The sequence below is a fragment of the Pteropus vampyrus genome, unplaced genomic scaffold (assembly GCF_000151845.1).
Source record: "Pteropus vampyrus isolate Shadow unplaced genomic scaffold, Pvam_2.0 Scaffold44, whole genome shotgun sequence".
In the NCBI taxonomy this organism is placed as follows: domain Eukaryota; kingdom Metazoa; phylum Chordata; class Mammalia; order Chiroptera; family Pteropodidae; genus Pteropus; species Pteropus vampyrus.
This window is the reverse complement of record NW_011888825.1, coordinates 9,631,167-9,648,651: the sequence shown is the minus strand read 5'-3', so window position 1 is coordinate 9,648,651 and position 17,485 is coordinate 9,631,167. Positions and strand designations below refer to the sequence as shown.

Sequence of the window (17,485 nt, the reverse complement as noted above, 5' to 3'; positions counted from 1 at the left end):
TCCTTTCCATCCTCTGGCCTCAGCTCCTCTAGGTCCAGGCTCATTAGCAACTCTGGGGCATCTGCACATTCTGCTTCTCTGCCTGGATAACTAGGACAGTCTCTCTCCTCCATCCCCATGTGCTTCCACGCTAGTTAACACTCGACACCTTCAGAATGTGGCTTAAAAATCCTTCTTAAGAAAGTCTTCCCCAACTCTGTTCCACATATGAGTCCCTCTACCAGAACTCTGGTTGGGTCCTAATAAAGCTGAGCAAATAGAAAGCAATACACATTTTTTTGGAGAGTAATAATCTTAAAAATGAGCATACCCTTTGACAAGATAATTCTATTTAAAGGAATTTATTATAGTAAATAATCTAAAATGCAGACAAAGATTTAAGCCCTACTATGTTTATCACTGCATTAATTATAACTGAAAGGAAAAAAGAACCAAAAGAAACAATCTAAATGCCCAACATTAAGGAAGTGGTAAATTACAATATATTCACATGATGGAACATTGTGGAGTCATTTAAAAATAATATTTATAAATTTTTTTAACTTAAAATGCTTATTATGTTAAGTGAACAAAAAAACAGAGCACAAAATTGTATTTATAGCATAATCTCTGTAAAGAAAAATACATTAACAATACAGGAAAGAAATATGCCAAAATGCTTATAATAGTGACCTCTGGGTAGGAGGATAACGAATATTTTTCTCTATTTCTCTACATTTCTTCATGCTTTTCAAATTATCAGGGGTTCAACCTCTTCTAATTCTCCTGTCTTGCTCTACCTTGTACCACATGGGCTAAGACAGAGTAAATGGGCCTCTCGTCCTCTGCAGCACTGACCTCCTGTGACCTTTCCACTCAGGACTTCCTGATGCACAGTATGTGGTGACAAACATCAGGACCAGCTGAGGCCATCTGTCCCTGCACCCCAAAGATAAAGGAGAGTAACACCTGGTACATATTCCCAGAGTTATCTAGTCACCCCAAAACAGGCTATACAATATGACTTCTTCCTCCCACAGAAATGTCAAAAAGCCTAATTTATTACCCTGGTTTTGGAATGGGCATTCCACTATAATTGAGGAATACTAGAATTTTTACTGTTGTCTTTGATAGGAGTCAATCAACAAGGAAATGGCCACCTGTATGTCCATATCCACTCTTGATGAACAACCAGCCATCTGGTCCCATTAAGGATTCAGAATTAGGGGAATTTCACAGGTATGCATAGTAAGGGCCAAAGATCTTTAGCAAGTGGGGTCTGGTACAGATGAAACAAAGATTCTTTCCTGCTTTTCTGTGTCACCATTGTAGGAGGGCATTTCCCAGGAGCCCAAGGAATGCAGGCTCTGCATCACTGCTGGTATCACGGGCTTTCAGCCCACAAGCAGCTTTCTAAGGCTGACAAACTGCCAGGCATCGACACATAGCCTACATGTTGCAGTCTCTTTTCCTGCTGGCTGTAGGAATGGGAAAGTGCAAGGATGAATGGCATTAAATAATGCAAGGGTGAACACCACTCACGTGGGAGCATAATAAAAGACATCTGAGAGGGCTGCACAGTGGAGGGGGGCATGTGGAAAGGTTAGCACCTCACACTAGGCTCCAATTCATAGCTCTTAAGCTTAAAGGCAGTTCTCCAATCAGTCCCCTTCATGTCTCACCAAACTACCTGAATCTGACACTGCCTAATAGAGAATTATACTCCATTTCTGACACTCACAGAAAGGTCTCTACCAATGTCCACACAAAGGCAGTGCCACATGCTTGGCTGGGATTTTGCTATATGGCACATCTGCTTTGGGGGGCTCTCTCTAGAACACAGTGACACTAGGAGCAGAGGCTCCATGTATATTACTACCCCACTCCCAAATCACCCCCTTCCATAGCAGTGTGGTACAATGAAAAGAGCACCAGAACTGACAAGTGGAAATAAGAGAGAGGCAGATTTCAGATAAAATGAAGAAAGGCCTTTTTATTTAACTGCAGAAGAGGCCAACAGTGAAATAAATGTACTGTCTGTGAGACAATGAATTTCTCATCACTGGAGGTATATATATAGGTCTGGGCTGGTAGCCACCTGGCAAGACTCTCTCGAAGGGATGACTGCTTTGCCAGAGATGTTGCTCTTGGTGACCCAAGGAGCTCCTTCCACCTCTGAGACCCTGTGTGCCTTTAATTTCACTGGAGTGGCCAGAAGCTGGCTTCTTCACTCAAAACATAAGGGTGACAAGAGTCTTATATCTGACTAAGATGTTCCACACAATAAATGACTGCCAGGAGAGGCACTGGATAAGAGTAAGGGAGTCACTCAAACTTCCACTAGGGAACGGAGTGGTGGGCCACCCTGGAAGAAGCCTGTGAAACTCAAGACAGCCAGGAGGTTGCAAGTCTCTCCAGACTCTGCTTCTGCCTACATATGTATAAAGGCACAGGGACTCATTCCAGGAGACAGACAATTGTAAAACACTACCATTTAACCTTACTGATTTCTTATAATATCCTAGGTGCCTTATCTCATTATTTCATCCTCACCATAACACTAAGGTAGACACTTTTTATTCTCATGCTTTGTACACCAGGAAAGGGCGACTCAAAGAAGCTAATGACTTGCCCAGACACATACACAGATAGCAGCAGGACCTGGACTAGATTCAATTCTGTCTGATTTCTGAACCCGAGTATTCTACCAGTAAGTCTTAATGTAGTGACTCAGGAATGGGATGAAAATGATAAAATCAAGAACCCTAATATGCGAACAGTCTCTATATGATTTGTTTGCACCCAATACAAAACTAAACCTTTCCCAAGCCTTGCAAAGTAAGGCCAGCCCTCGCTGGTGTGACTTTTCCTTCTCTTACACTGCCTGCCTTTTGGTGCTGAGACTAACAGCAGGCAAAACACTAGCAGCTGGCTTTTAGAGCTGAATGGAACCTTAACTCTCATCTATGTAGAGGTCTCTGAGATAGATTGTGACCGGTCACTGCCTGAGTTCACTGGGATCTTGGCAGATCCCAGGTTAGCACCCAGTTGCTTAACCACTCTCAGTGCTCTTCCCATCATGCCACACACCAAATGCCCTCAGAATGACTGATAGTTAAAGGAAAAAACACAAAGAGCACTGAGCCCATGGTGTGGCTTCTGAGCCAAGGGAACAATTTAATACCTCTTCCCAGGGAGAGCCCTCCCTCTCTCCCTCCCTCCCTCCCTTCCCTCCCTCCTTTCCTTTCTTTCTTTTAGGGCCAATCTTAATGACCAATCAGTGAGCAAGGATGTCTAAAAGAGGTAAGAATTCAGTAACTAGTTCAAATTCTCATTGAAATCTTTTTTTGTGTCTACCCTGGGAAAAGGAACAGGCCCTCAAGGTAATTAAAATCCAGTTTGAAAACCATTTTACAATCCCTAAAGAATCAATGGATCTAGGCACTGATCATCAATGGCTGGGAACATTATAAAGAGAAAGACAAGACATGATGTCCCTCCGAGAGAGAAATACATCACCTCTAAAGTAGTCTTGTTGAAAAATTAAAGCTAAATTTGATTGGACCATAGATCTAATTTCCAGTTTACATGAAATACAGAGAACAGAGGAACATGTGAACATGTTAAATGCTACCACAGAGATACAATTAGCAAAATGCAGACTGGGAAACTCTAGACTGGTTTCTTCAACAAATAAACTGCAATGAAATGAATATGAAGGAGGAGCCTATAGATTAAAAGAGACATAAGAGACATATCAACTAATTATAATATCAGACTTTATTAGATCCTATTCAAACAAACAAACTTAAAATACATATATAACATTATGAGACAAGTAGAAGTTTGAATACTAACTGAATATGTAATATTAGAGACTTATTAATTTTTAAGTACAATAAAATTATTATGGTTGTTTTTTAAAAGAGGTCATTTTCTTTTCGAGATACACACTGAAATATATGACTGAAATAATATGATTTGGGGAATTTACTTCAAAATAATATAGGCCAGGAGAGGGAATAGGTAGACATATTGACAAAATATAATAGGTCATGAATTGATAAAGGGTAAGTAGAGGTTCATTATACTATTTTTACATATGTTTAAAATTTCTATAACACATAGTTTAAAAAGTAAACCCAGATTTGAAGATAAGATTGATATATTCAATATTCTCAGAGAAAAGTTAAAGTAGAAACTATAAGGCATGGATTATAAATGTAGCAGACATTTAGGTGAGGGAGGTATTCGGACTCAATAAACATTTATTGAATGTTTACTATGTGCTAGACTCTGTAGTAGGCACTTTATTTATCAGCAATGTGATCTCTGCACCTCAACTTCCTCATCTATATAATGGGGATGGTAAAAAGTCTGCTTCATCTGATTGTTACCAAGAGGAGATAAGCTTATACATATCAAGCACTTAGAATAGTGCCTGACCTACAATATACAATAAATATTAGACCCATTTTATAGTTGAGGAAACTGAGGCTCAGAAAAGTAAAGTAACCTGTTCAAAAAGGTCATGCTGCCATAAGAGGTGGAGCCTGGATTTCATAAGCAGTTCCCCCACCCTCAGGCTGGGCTTCCTTGGGCATGCCACAGGCAGGAGAGCTCTGTGACTACTGGAGAGCATGGACGATCAAGGCGTCAGGGAATAAATGAGCTTTGAACAAAGAGTAGGAATAAGGTAAGGCTGAAAGGAGTAAGGAAAAATAATATTCGAGACCCTCAGAAATGCCATTCTGATGAAGTTCCTAATTAAAGACTGTATACCATAGCTGTCATTGGGGTGACCTCACTGATTCAAATAAATAGCCATGAGGTTTCTGAGGGAACAATTTTAACTCTGCTTTCCATAATAAAGATTCTGGATAACAGCTCAAAGCTTTAGCTAGTTAAGCGTGTGGGTCAGTCACACAAATTGTTTTCTTGGCTGGATGCCAAGAAAGCCAGTCTGTCATTCTAGCAATGAGGTGATCAGTTTTGCATTCCTAGCCAAAAAAGAGGCTTCTCCACAGAGCTTGCAAATCATACCTGTAAGATCTATACACTCAACCTTCCCCTAAAATCTGTTTGAGTGTTTTATTTGGGGAAAACTACAGGGTTGAAGATGGCTGTCCAGACACGGCACCCAGAACATGCCTAGACCCAGAGAGGAGACCACTTCTCCAGTTAACAGGTAGACAAAGGTCACTTCAGTAGCAGGGCCTTGTAGATTTGCTGTCACTTCTCCCACCAGGCCTTGCTAAGCACTTGACAAGCCCGTTCCAGAGGCCTTTGTGGAGGTACAGAAACAGGACTGGTCATGGCCTAAACATGCCATTCAAGTCCTCCCTCTGCCCTCCGATGGCCACAGACAGCTCATTTATCTACTTGGCTTCCTTGTTTACGAAGAAGGATAACAGAGAAAGAACCTCACTGCAACAGGAAAATGAAACATATGTAAAAAGCTAGACAAAAAGTTGAGAACTTGTATGATTATGCTGACTTTCCATTAAGCCAGAACTAGATCAGATCTTTCAGAATGGGATTCTGAGGGTCTCTAACCTGTCTGCCCCCAGAGGCAGTACGGAACAGTGAGACTAGCCAGGGAGTGAGTTGATCAGATCTGGTTTTGATTTCTGGCTCTGCCATATTATCTTCAAACTTTCCATTCCTAGAAAAATAAGCCCCATTTACCCCTCACTATCTTGACTGACTGGAAAACAAAAATCCACAGATAACCTATGAACTTCATTTTACCTTAGGGTTTTAGCTTTTTTCCACTAAAACGCAACACAAAAGAGCCGATATGAATTTTTTTTTTTTTTTAATTTTCTTCCTCATCCTATTCTCTTTATTTCTCTCCTTGCAGGTGCTGATGATCACTAACAAGCCCCTAGAATGAGAAGTAGGAAGAAGGCAGGAGACACGAACAAAGGGGTCTAGGGAAAATCTACAGCACAGCTCATCAGCTTCTACAAAACCAGCGCTGGCTTAAAACATCAGACAGAGGTAAGGACCATATGACCTTGGTCTGCCTGACCCAAGATCAGCATGTTCTTTTTCACAAGGCTGCATAGCAAGCTCAATAAAGAATTAGCTGTAATGAAGGTAGGGCCTTAGGGGCCGTCAGACCCAGGCTCAAACACCTGGCTCTGCAATTTATTTGCCCCAAGACCTCAGGCAAATTACTTATTCTTGGTTTTAAGGCTTTGTCATTTCACTTGTAAAATGGAGATAGTAACTAACACTGTGGGATTGCTATGAGAATCAGAAATAATATATATATTTAAAGGATGTTTATAATAAGAGCTGTCATATATTAAGAGCTGTGCTAATATATAAATTGTCTCATTTAAACCTTAAAATCAACCTATGAAGGAGCTATTACTGTTTCTATTTTTAAAGATGAGGAGACTGAGGTTCTGACTGAGTAATGTGCCCCCAAAACATAGGTGGTGGTGAGTGTTGATTGAAGGTTTGTTTGCCCCTGAGGTTGTGTTCTTAGTGCTATTATAGCGCCTGGTACACAGCAGGTCATTAAGAAAAGGTAGCTGTTAGGATTCTGGCAAAGGCCTTCATGAGCCTTACTCACAGCAGCCCTGAGATGAGGGCATCATCATTCCCATTTTACAGATGAAGAGGCTGAGGCTCAGCTAGTTCAGAGTCCTAGAGTTCAATTAAAAGCCCCTATCTCTTAAAATGTACAGCTGAAACTTACCGGATTTCATTAACTAATGTCACCATAAAAAAAATTAATTAATTTACTTTTAAAGATTAAAAAAAAATAAATAAAAGCCCCTATCTTTTAAAGACATATACTTCAGTATTAATGGATAAAATTACATGATGTCTGGAATCCACTTCAAAATAATGAAGAATCGGGGAGGGGGATAATGAGATGAAATAAGACTAGATTGGCCAGATGTTGAGAACTGCTGAAGCTGAGTCATGGGTACGCAGAAGTTCATTAAATTGTTTTCCCTATTCTCATTTATGTTCAAAGCTTTGCATAACAAAAAGCAAAAAAAATCGCCTCATCTCCTGGAGGATGTATAAGATAGAGGTAGGTCTCAAACTGATGTGTGTTCTGTCCCCAAATTCTGAGTCCCCTCCAATTTCCTGTAATAATCACTTTAAAGCATTCCTCCTCCTTTCCTTCCTCACCATATGGTCCATCTCTACTGGGGGACTGGCATCATTCTAGAGCCCAAAGTGCTGCTAATCTGAGTTGGGGAAAGCAAGGTAGTCTCCACAGAAGGCCAAATGGTGGCAGCCCACACTGCTGCAGGGGTGCAGGGCTAGGGTGAGCCTTGCTATCTGGAGAGTCCAGGAAAGATTCTTAGAAAGGAAACATGACTTAGCTGTGAAGAGGATTTGAATGATCTGAAGGAGAATGTAGGAATAAGAAAGAGAGGAGGGAAGAAGCAGTGAGTGCAGAAGCATGGACAGGGGCCACACAGGCTGAGCTCCGCTTCCTCAGCTCCCTCCCCTCTGGAAGTACTACAGCAGCCCCCACTGGCATCACTTCCACCAGTCTCCCTTCCTATAACCTACCCTCCAATAACCTACACTGCCTCAGGATGATCTTCTCCAAACAGAAATCTGATCACATCTTCCCCTTGCACATTAAAAACCTCCCCAACCTCCCCAATTAACTCCAGATAATGTCTACACTTCTCACCCCGACTTTCAGGATGATTGTCAGTAATCAGCCCTCACTGCTATCTCCCCCTTGCCAGGTCCTCACACGGACATCCAGAGCCTGCAGTCTAGGTGCCTCATATACCTTTTCTCTAACGTTCTCTCTTGCTAGCATGCCCCCACCTCCCTGATAAACTCCTGTAGGACTAGCTCAGATGTCATGTCCTCACTCTGCCCCAGCACAGCACACACCCCTGTTATCAGAACACCCTCACACTACACTCATTTGTGGGTCTACCTCCTGAGAAGAATGTGGGCTCTGGGGCAGTAAAGGCCACCCCTTACTGCTTTCCATTTACACAATGGGTGATAATATAAGGTGGCTATTATCACTATTGGTGACTTAAAAGATATGGGCCCTGAGCAGAAAGGCAGGGTGCCTGGCACAAAGCAGCTACTGGGAGAGGCTGCTCCATGAATGGACAGTTGAGGATGGCAGGATGCTGAGCAGAGGGCTCCTTTCTGACCTTGGCTGAGACAGCCTTACTGCAGTGCCCTTCATGTGTGTGAAAAGCCCATGGCTACAGGAGGCTTATTGAATGCCTAAAATGCTGTAACAGTTTCCTTCCAAAGGTTCCAGACAAATGGAAAATGATAATGACAGCTTGACGCTTCCCTTACTTCCATGGCTGCAAATCTAAAGAATATTTATGATCCATGGGATCAGAGATTTGGTGTATTAGAAACAAAGAAAGGTCACAAGATGAACTGATGCAGACCATCTGCTCCTGGGTGGGGAAAGAGATCCCATATTCAGTTATTCTCCCCAGTGCACCAGGCACCTGCTTCTCTCATGAAAATCTGAAGCCAACACGATTTTTATTTAACTTAGAATAAAACTGACATCTCCTACAAGGAGGGGTAAAAAACTGAACACAAATGTGCTGACTTGCAGGGAACTGAGGAACCTTCTGGCAGGGTAACAAGAGACCATACACAGGGCCCACAGCCCTCTCAGGAAAGGGCACTTGTGCTCTCCATAGTAAATTCTTAGCAACAAGGTTTAACGGAGAACAAATGCTTCAGGAGATGTTTGCATCATTGCAAATGGAGAAAAACTCAACAGGGGCTAGCGCTAGAGGAGCTTCCCTCCTCTTACATTTTTCATGGGCCTGATGCTCCTGCAATTCCCAACACCACGCTTCTGACATTACAGCAGATGCTGCCCGCTGCCGCTGCTGCCGCCACACTAATCCTTCATCCTCGGGGGCCAATGGAAATGTAGGATTTCCCATTAATCAGGGCTGTGGACACCAAAATAGCTCATCTGACCTTTGCAAATACCAAACAGTGGATTTAAAGCAGAAACTGGCAAAAGGTAATGCAGAATTCTTTAGCTTTCCTTTCAAAGATGATTTTATGTCATTAGCCAAGAAACAGACTGACTATAGGACCAACACAGTTAGAAATTGGGTAGAAACAGTCAAATTGGAAGTGAGGTAGCCACCAATGTTTCAACACACACGTTCCTTGATGAATTATTTAACATATATTAAAAATATATATGGCTCAGAAATCTGTTGGCATTGGATTGAAAACAACGTCAAACTGGGAACTAGCAGTTTTCTGAGAGAACACACGCACATCAAAATAAACATGGATTTCAATGCCTGACACCAGTTGGACTCCATCAGACAATAAAGAACTAATATTGCCACAAAGCACAGATCTGTTATTGGTGAGAATATAGACCCTCTTTTAGGAGCCCCACATTACAGCAGATTGAACTCATTAAGGTTCATCACATACACACCCATTTTCTCTCTATGTATAGGCCTGTAAATCTTAGTCAGTGGTTGATATTTTAGGAGCAAAAGTGACAGCTTAGTATTTCACAGAGAATTTCTTTGCATTGTTATAATTCAGTACCACCTGAAACTGGATCCCACGTAATCATCATGAAATGCAGTGCTCTGGGTGTTTTCTACTTAAAGTAATTACGGAAAACTTGAGGAACAGAGTAAAAAAGAAAAGCTGCTCACATAAGCCTGCCACCACCCTAATTCAATTCTTTAATAACCACTTTATTGAGATATAATTCACATAACATAAAATTCACTATTTTGAGGTGTACAATTTAGTGGGTTTTAGTATATTCACAGAATTGTGTAATCAATGACATTAATTCCAGAATGTTTCATCATCCCCAAAAGAAACCCTGTACCCATTAGCAGTCACTTCCCATTCATCCTAGGCCCCCACAACACTAATCTGCTTTCTCTCTATATAAATTGACCTATCCTGGATATTTCATATAAATGGAATCATACAATATGTGGCCTTTTGTGTCTGGCTTCTTTTACTTACCATAATGTTTCACCTAATTCAATTTTTGTTTGTGCTTTGCTAGTTTTCCTTCCCATTTTGATTCTTATACATTTAAAGCATAATCCTTCGCTAACTTTTATAAAGTCAAGCCTGGGTTTTGCTGAACAATGAGTTATTGACCCTTAGCTGGCATTGTGGATCCAGGAGCTGAGGAGGCCTGTTTTGCTCTCTGAGAGCCTACCACGTTGGTTTAATTTTAACAGAAAGTACCTGCTGGTTAAGAAGACACCAAAGAGCACTACCAGCCTTCAGGATAACTACACAAAGCATCAAATACAATCTGCCACAGAATAGTAAAGAACTCAGGAACTCATAGGAAGAGCTAGGTGCCATCCATTGAGCTCTCTGTTTTGCAAATGTTATAAGCTAAATTATCTATGTCTCCCACCCCCACTCCATACCCACTAAATTCATATGTTGAATGTGACTGTTTGGAGATAGGCTCTTTAAAGGGGTGATTAAGTTAAAATGACTGGTGTCCTTATAAGAGGAAGAAATTTGGACATAACAAAGAGACTCCAGGGATGAATGCCAACTAAATTAGACCTTGTTAGGACATAGCAAGGTGGCCATCTACAAGCCAAGGTGAGGCCTCAAGAAAAACCAAACCTGATGACACCTTGATATTTGACTTGTAGCTTCCAGAACTATGAGAAAATAAATTCTGTTGTTTAAGCCCCCTAGTCTGGGGTATTCTGTATGACAGCCATAGCAAACATCTCATTTAATGTCCCCAAATGTGCCTGAAAAAGTAGGATTCCCATTTAACATGAGGAAGCCTAGGCATATAAACAGGTTAACAGAACTGAGTATGAAACTGAAGTTAGTCTGATTTCAAAACTTTTGTTCTTTACGAAAGTACACATGTTGAAATTTATTTTTAACTTTTTTGTAGCACCAGGGGTCAGACTATTAAACAAAAATTTTTGTTCTATGCTTAGGAAGCCATATGTACTCTTCCCAGCATATATCTTCCAAATTCAAAATTCATTCATTTCAGAAATATCTTTAAGAGAGAAAAAAAACATTAAGTAAGTAAAGTGTTTTACATACATTATCCAATTTGAGCCACGAGGTATGTAGTAATCATAACTGAGGAAACTGAGGCTCAGAGACATTAAATGTCTCTATCACAACATTGTATTTGTCTTTCATTAAACTCCCTTGTCTAACAGTTTCATTTCGAAAGACCAACTGCATTAAATTTTATTCATCAACGTTTCATTGGGACTGGCAGTGTTGAGTACTTTGGATACCAAGATGAATGCACCCTAGTCCCTATCTTGGAGGAGATGTAGAGCCCAACAAGGAAAGGCGACAGTGTTCCAAGGAGCTTTGAGCAAATTAGAAAAAGGTGACCCTTTCTTCGAGTGAATCAGCATCAAGGCTGCTGAGCAGGCTGCAGTATATACCCTTTCTTGCTAAAGAGTGAGATCAGTAGAGTGGATAGAGAGCAAGAGGAGCCCTAGGGAGTATTTGGTTTTCTCTCCCCTCACTGGCCACCTCGCCTTGCTCACACAACCTCCCTGCCATGCCTCTCTAGCCCCAAACCAGCCAGGCCATGAGGTATGGGCATGATGACTCTGGGGAGGAGTTGGCATACAGACCCAGGCCTCTTCACAGTGGGTAGTGGGCAAAATGAAAAAGTGGCAGTGCCAAGTAGGGGTTGAAATGCCAGAAGGGGCCACATGAGGAGGGGACTGTCCCAAAGACCAGGTGAATAGGGAGCTGGAGCCGGAAAGCCAAAGCAGGTAGAAGCCAAGGAATATCAGGGCCCCAGAGCATCTATAGAGGACCTGGCTTTAACAGTGTCACGAACCCTCCATAGGGGCTTCATGTCATTCATTTCTCATCCAGATGACTTTCTATCCCAGACAGCTGCTCTTACCACGTGCCACTGAGGGGCCCCACATCCACCTCTTCGCAGTGCTAGGTGCTGCTCTAGAGTGGGGAGTGGCAGTTGTTGAACGCCTGCCAGGAAGTCTGAGTTCTCCAGCAACATTTCTGAGCATCTAGCACAGGAGAACAGAGGGCTTGGTGAATAGCACATCCCCAGGCTTCAGTTCTGATAAGAATCTGCCCCAGCCCCCAGGAGCTTCTGATTGAGCTGGAAGAATAAACACTACAAAGCACCCCTTCCCACAGCTTAGAGTCTCACAGGATACACACACACACACACACACATGCACACACGCACACATACATACACACACACCTACTCCACCATCTAATCTGTGCCGGGATGGCTATATGGAAAAAGTTCCCAGGGAATAAACTGGGACACTTGGGGTGAGGACAGTAGTGGCTCTGATCAGAGGACATGTCTCAGTAAGTTTGGCATTTGAGCCTTGCCTCACAGGAGAAGCAGAATCTAACCACATGAGCAAGAGAAGCAGAAGAAAGAGCCATCGTGGTGAAGGCAAGGCCAGAAGGAAAGGCCCAGAGGCAGGTGGTATGCCCCAAAAAGGAGCACAGTCCAGGGTGACCAGAAGCTATAAGAGTACTTACCAAAGAGTGGGCTGTGGACCACCAGCGGGTGGCCTTAGGTGGGCCAGGGAAGTAGTGTTCAGTAACACTGAATCAGTTCTCTTGAGGTTCTCCTGCTTCTTCCCCAGTATGGTCATTCGACACTATGAATGTTATTCTAACAAGGGTGTAGGCCTCGGCCAGGGGTTTTGAGAAGGCAACAGGATCCAGCTAGAATAATCTTGTTTTGATTTTACTGCTTTTATTATTTTTATTAGCTTTATGTTACTTTAGATTAATGCCAAGTGAAACTGATTTTCAATTTATAATAGTGATAAAGGTCCTTTAAAAGTGAATTTGCTCAAGTAAAAAAAGTGAGTCGATATAAAGAAAATGTTTTATAAATAACAGTATAGGTGGCTCGTGGACATATCAAAATCATGAATGTGGTCCCCAGGAGCGAATGGAAACAGTGATATCTGGGAAACCCAGGCCAGAGCCTAGGTGGGCAGGGAAGGGAAGGAGAAGAAACTGCAGTTTCTTCTTCCAGGTGGCCAATGGGCCCAGGAGGCTCACCAGGAAGAGGCACTAGTCTATCTTCACCTCTAAGGGGAGGATTTCTGGGATGCTACCTCAGGGATCTGCTTGGAGCCAACCTATGAGCAAGGGTAGCAGCTTTGATGTGGGAAAAACCTGGGTTCAAGTCTTGACTCTGCCACTTCCTCCCTGGCACGCGACTCGGTTTCACTGTAAGTTAGAGAAAATAATACCACTGCCTGGGGCTGCTGCAAGAGGAATGACCATCAACCCTCAATAAATGGCAGTTTCCTTCTCATCCACTCCTTTTCCAGCTCTCTGGTAGGGAACTGAATCTGAAATCCAGTCTCTAAGAATGCTCATCAGATTTGAGGGAACAGAACTGTACTCCTCTGTTCTGACCCTATTTAATGGATGTACAAAATGCCTGCTCTCAGTTTATATCACTGGGTTAGAACAAGGAGGGAGACCCTGTGGATTCTCAAGGCTAGCAAGTCACCAGTAACATGCAGGGAGTGTGAGTTTAAGCATCAAAGGTTGCTATCCTGGAGCAACAATAGAAAGATGTGGTTCACTCGCAGCTGGCAGGCAGATGGGAAAAAGAAATGAGGCACTTATATATTTCATATGAAAGGAAATGGTTGCCGAAAAGGTTCTTAGGCAAAAAGCTTTCAACAGGAAAAGTAAAGGTCCTATCTGGCCTGATACAGGGCAGGGGGAGGCCAAAGATACAGGAGGAAAAGTACATCTCTGAAGCTCCACCGGTGGGCATTGTCTACTCTGCATTTCCACAGGACCGTGGTGCTCAAGTCAAAAAAGCAAGTTATGGACGTGGCTCCATAGTGTAGCAGTTAGTATGTCTGCTTTACATGCAGAAGGTTCTGGGTTTGTGCCCCAGTGGAGTACAGTCCATGGTCTACGGCCATGCCACCCTGAACAAGCCCGATGTCTGATCTTGGAAGCTAAGCAGGGTCGGGCCTGGTTAGTACTTGGTTGGGGGACCACCTAGGAAGACCAGGTGCTGTAGGCATAAATAATAATAAATAAATAAATAAGTGAGTTATCAGTTTTATGTTACTTTAGATTAATGCCAAGTGAAACTAGTTTTCAATTTATAGTAGTGACACAAGTACTTTAGGAAGTTAGCCAAAAGCAGCAAGCTTTAATCCACAGGTCTCAAAGATGGTTTCCCATTAGGGAACATAGACTGCCACCAACCAAATGCCTTTTCCTCCTTAGATGTGCAGAAATGTAAAAAAGACAGCTAACACTGATGAGGGTGTATGGAAAACGGGTACTCTTGGGATCTGCTGGCGAGAGTCTAATGCAGGACCCCCTCTTAGAAGGCAATTTGGAAGTCTCTATAAAAGTTTTAGATGCTCCTATAGTCTGACCCAAGTTTTTACTTCTAGGAATCTAAACCATAGAAATGTATAAGTGTACAAAGATATATTGCCACAGCATTGTTTATGAGGACAACAAGCAAATAAGCAAAACCCCACTGTCACCCAGTAAGAGAATGGCTATATAATTGCATATCCACTTGGTGGAATGCTATGCACAATGAGGTAGATTAAAATATGCTGCCATGGAAAGATCTCCAAAATATACAGTGGCATGACAAAAGCCAGTTGTAAAATGAAACTTATAGTAGGATCCCATTATACAAAAGAAACTTCATGGAACAAAGACCACACACTAAGCAGCTGTTGGGGTTACCTCTGAGGAGCTAAGAGTGGGGTGGCAGTGTGTATGGCGGGTAGGAAAGTAAAGACTAGAACTTTATATAAAATATATTTCTATACTGTCTAATTTTTAAAAACAATGTATACATTTGTTATTTTCACTTTATATACTTATCTAATTTTAAAAAGAATGGGTATATTGTCAATACCAATTCACTGAAAGGCAAACAGTTGGCACAGAAGACCATAAAAAGGTAGCATCTAAGGTAGAGGAACCCTGGAGTACAATGATTTGAATGCTGGCCCTGCTGTGAGAAGGCCCCTTTGCCACCCAAAGGTGCTGCTTCTTCCTCTGCTCACCTACAAGAAGGCTGAGAGGGTGTGTGCACCCTTCTCAAAAGTAGCTTTCTGATCACCCTGATGAGGCTTCTGGGAGGCCAGACTCTAAAGGCTGGTACCCTTTCATTTACCCGCCTCCATCATGTTCCTTGGTGGAGCTCTGAAGCACAAATCATTTCATACCCTAAGTCTATCAAGTTTTTTTTTTTCTTTTTACAGTTTTATTGAAATATAATAGATAATTATTCATATTTAGGTTGTACAATTCAATGAGTTTTTTTCAATTATAGCTGGCATACAATAATATATTAGTTTTAGTTGTACAGCATAATAATTAGAGATCTATATAACTCACAAAATGATCACCCCACTAAATCTAGTACCCCTTCCCCTTTACATATTGATAACAATATTGTTGGCTATTTTCCTTATGCTATACTTTATATCTCTATGACTATTTTGTAACTATCCATTTGTACTTCTTAATCCCTTTGCCCTTTTTCACTGTCCCCACAATCACCCTCCCATCTAGTAGCCCTCAAAATATCCTCTGTATCTAGAAGTTTGTTTCTGTCTTTATTGTTGTTATTTTGTTCTTTAGATTCCACATATACATGAAAATATGTAGTATTTGTCTTTCTCTATCTGACTTACTCCATTCAGCGCAATACCCTCTAGATCCATCAAGGCAATATCTTTTCTCGTCCCCTTCCTTTTAGTCTGTGTGTTTCTTTTAATCTGAAGTGAGTCTCTTGTAGGCAACATATGTAGGGGGTCTTTTTTTCTTATCCACTCTACCTTTTAGATGGAGCACTTAATTCTTTTCCATTTGAGGTACTTGTTTATATGTAGTTATTACCATTCTTTATTCATGTTTTTGATACATGTTTTTCTTCTCAAAGAAGTTGCTCCAACATTTTCTGTAATATTGGTTTGGTGTTGATAAATTCCTTTAGCTTTTTTATTTGTCTGGGGAGCTCTTTATCTGTCCTTTGACTCTAAATGATAGCTTTGCCGGATAAAGTATTCTTGGTTATAGATCCTGGGTTTTCATCACATTGAATATTTTGTGCCAAGCCCTTCTGTCCTGCATAGTTTCTTTTGAGCAATCAGCTGCCAGTCTTATGGGTGCTTCCTTGTAGATAACTAACTGCTTTTCTCTTGCTGCTTTTAAGATTCTCTCTTTGTATTTAACCTTTGGCATTTTAATTATGATGTGTCTTGGTGTGGGCCTCTTAAGGTTCATCTTTTTGGGGACTCTCTGAGCTTCCTGGGATTGTATGTCTATTTCCTCACCAAGTTAGCGAAGTTTTTTTTCATCATTATTTCTTCAAATAGATTTTCAACTTCTTGTTCTCCCTCTTCTCCTTCAGGTACCCCTATGACTTTGTTACATTTAATTGTGTCCCATAGACTACTTAAATTATCATATTCTTGGATTCTTTTTTCTTGCTGTTCTGATTGGGTGTCTTTGGCTTCCCCATCTTTTATATTGGTAGTTCAATCCTCTTCTTAATCCACTCTGTTGAGTCCCTCTAATATACTCTTCATCTCAGATAACATACTCTTCATTCTGACTGGTTCTCTTTTATAATTTCCATTTCCATTTGTACATTTTTTATCTCTTTGTTAAAGTTCTCACTGAGTTCATCTACACTTCCCCTAAATTCATTGAGCATCCTTATAACCAGTGTTTTGAACTCTGCGTCTGTTAGACTGCTTGACTCCATTATTCCTGGATCTCTGTTCTGTTCTTTCATATGGGTTCTGCTTCTCTGCCTTCCCATTTTAACTGCCTTTCTGTGTCTGTTTCTATGAACTAAGCAAAGCTCCTAAGTCTCCCAGTCTTATTAGTGTGGCTTTGTGAAGTAGGTGTCCAGTAACACAGTCCAAAGCGGGGTTCAGCTGCAGGCCAAGTTTAACCCTAGCCTGCGCCCCTCCAGGGCCACCTGCTAAGATTCAGCAAGCAATCCCAAATGCTGTGCTTATAGTTGCCTCATGAGGTCACACCAGAAACCGAGGCCAGCTGCCACCAGTGTGGGTCTTGGAGCTGGTTGGCAAGGGCTACAGCATTCGCTGAGGCACAACTGTATGTGGCTTTGGTAGAGCCACAAGTTGAGGAAGGCAGAGTTTCAGGGAATCCTCTGGGTGAAGTGACCTCTGTTATCTGGTTTGACAATGTCTCAGCTATAGTGGCGCTGTGCCTGCACACTGGGAGTGGGGAGGGCTCAACAGAGGAACAATGGATAACACCAGCACTTCTGCCTGGGAGAAATCTTTGCCTCTGGCCCTCGCTCTGACAATTCAGTGTGCCCAGTAAGTCCCTGGTGCCCCCTAGCAGCCGACCTGGCGCAGGTGCTTAGAGCAAGCGAGTCTGTCACCGCGAAAGTCTGGTAGTGGACATGGCCCCTTTAAGAGGAATGTCAACAGCTGTCATAGCCTCTGTCCTACCTAGC

The 17,485-nt window shown here is 41.9% G+C and overlaps 1 protein-coding gene and 1 pseudogene across 8 annotated transcripts in view; one reads left to right on the top strand and one right to left on the bottom strand.

Moving 5' to 3' along the window:
- Window positions 1–17,485, bottom strand: part of TOM1L2 (target of myb1 like 2 membrane trafficking protein) — a 125,906-nt gene that overhangs the window by 86,068 nt on the left and 22,353 nt on the right. The window lies entirely within an intron of this gene.
- Window positions 13,920–14,035, top strand: LOC111738932 (annotated as a pseudogene).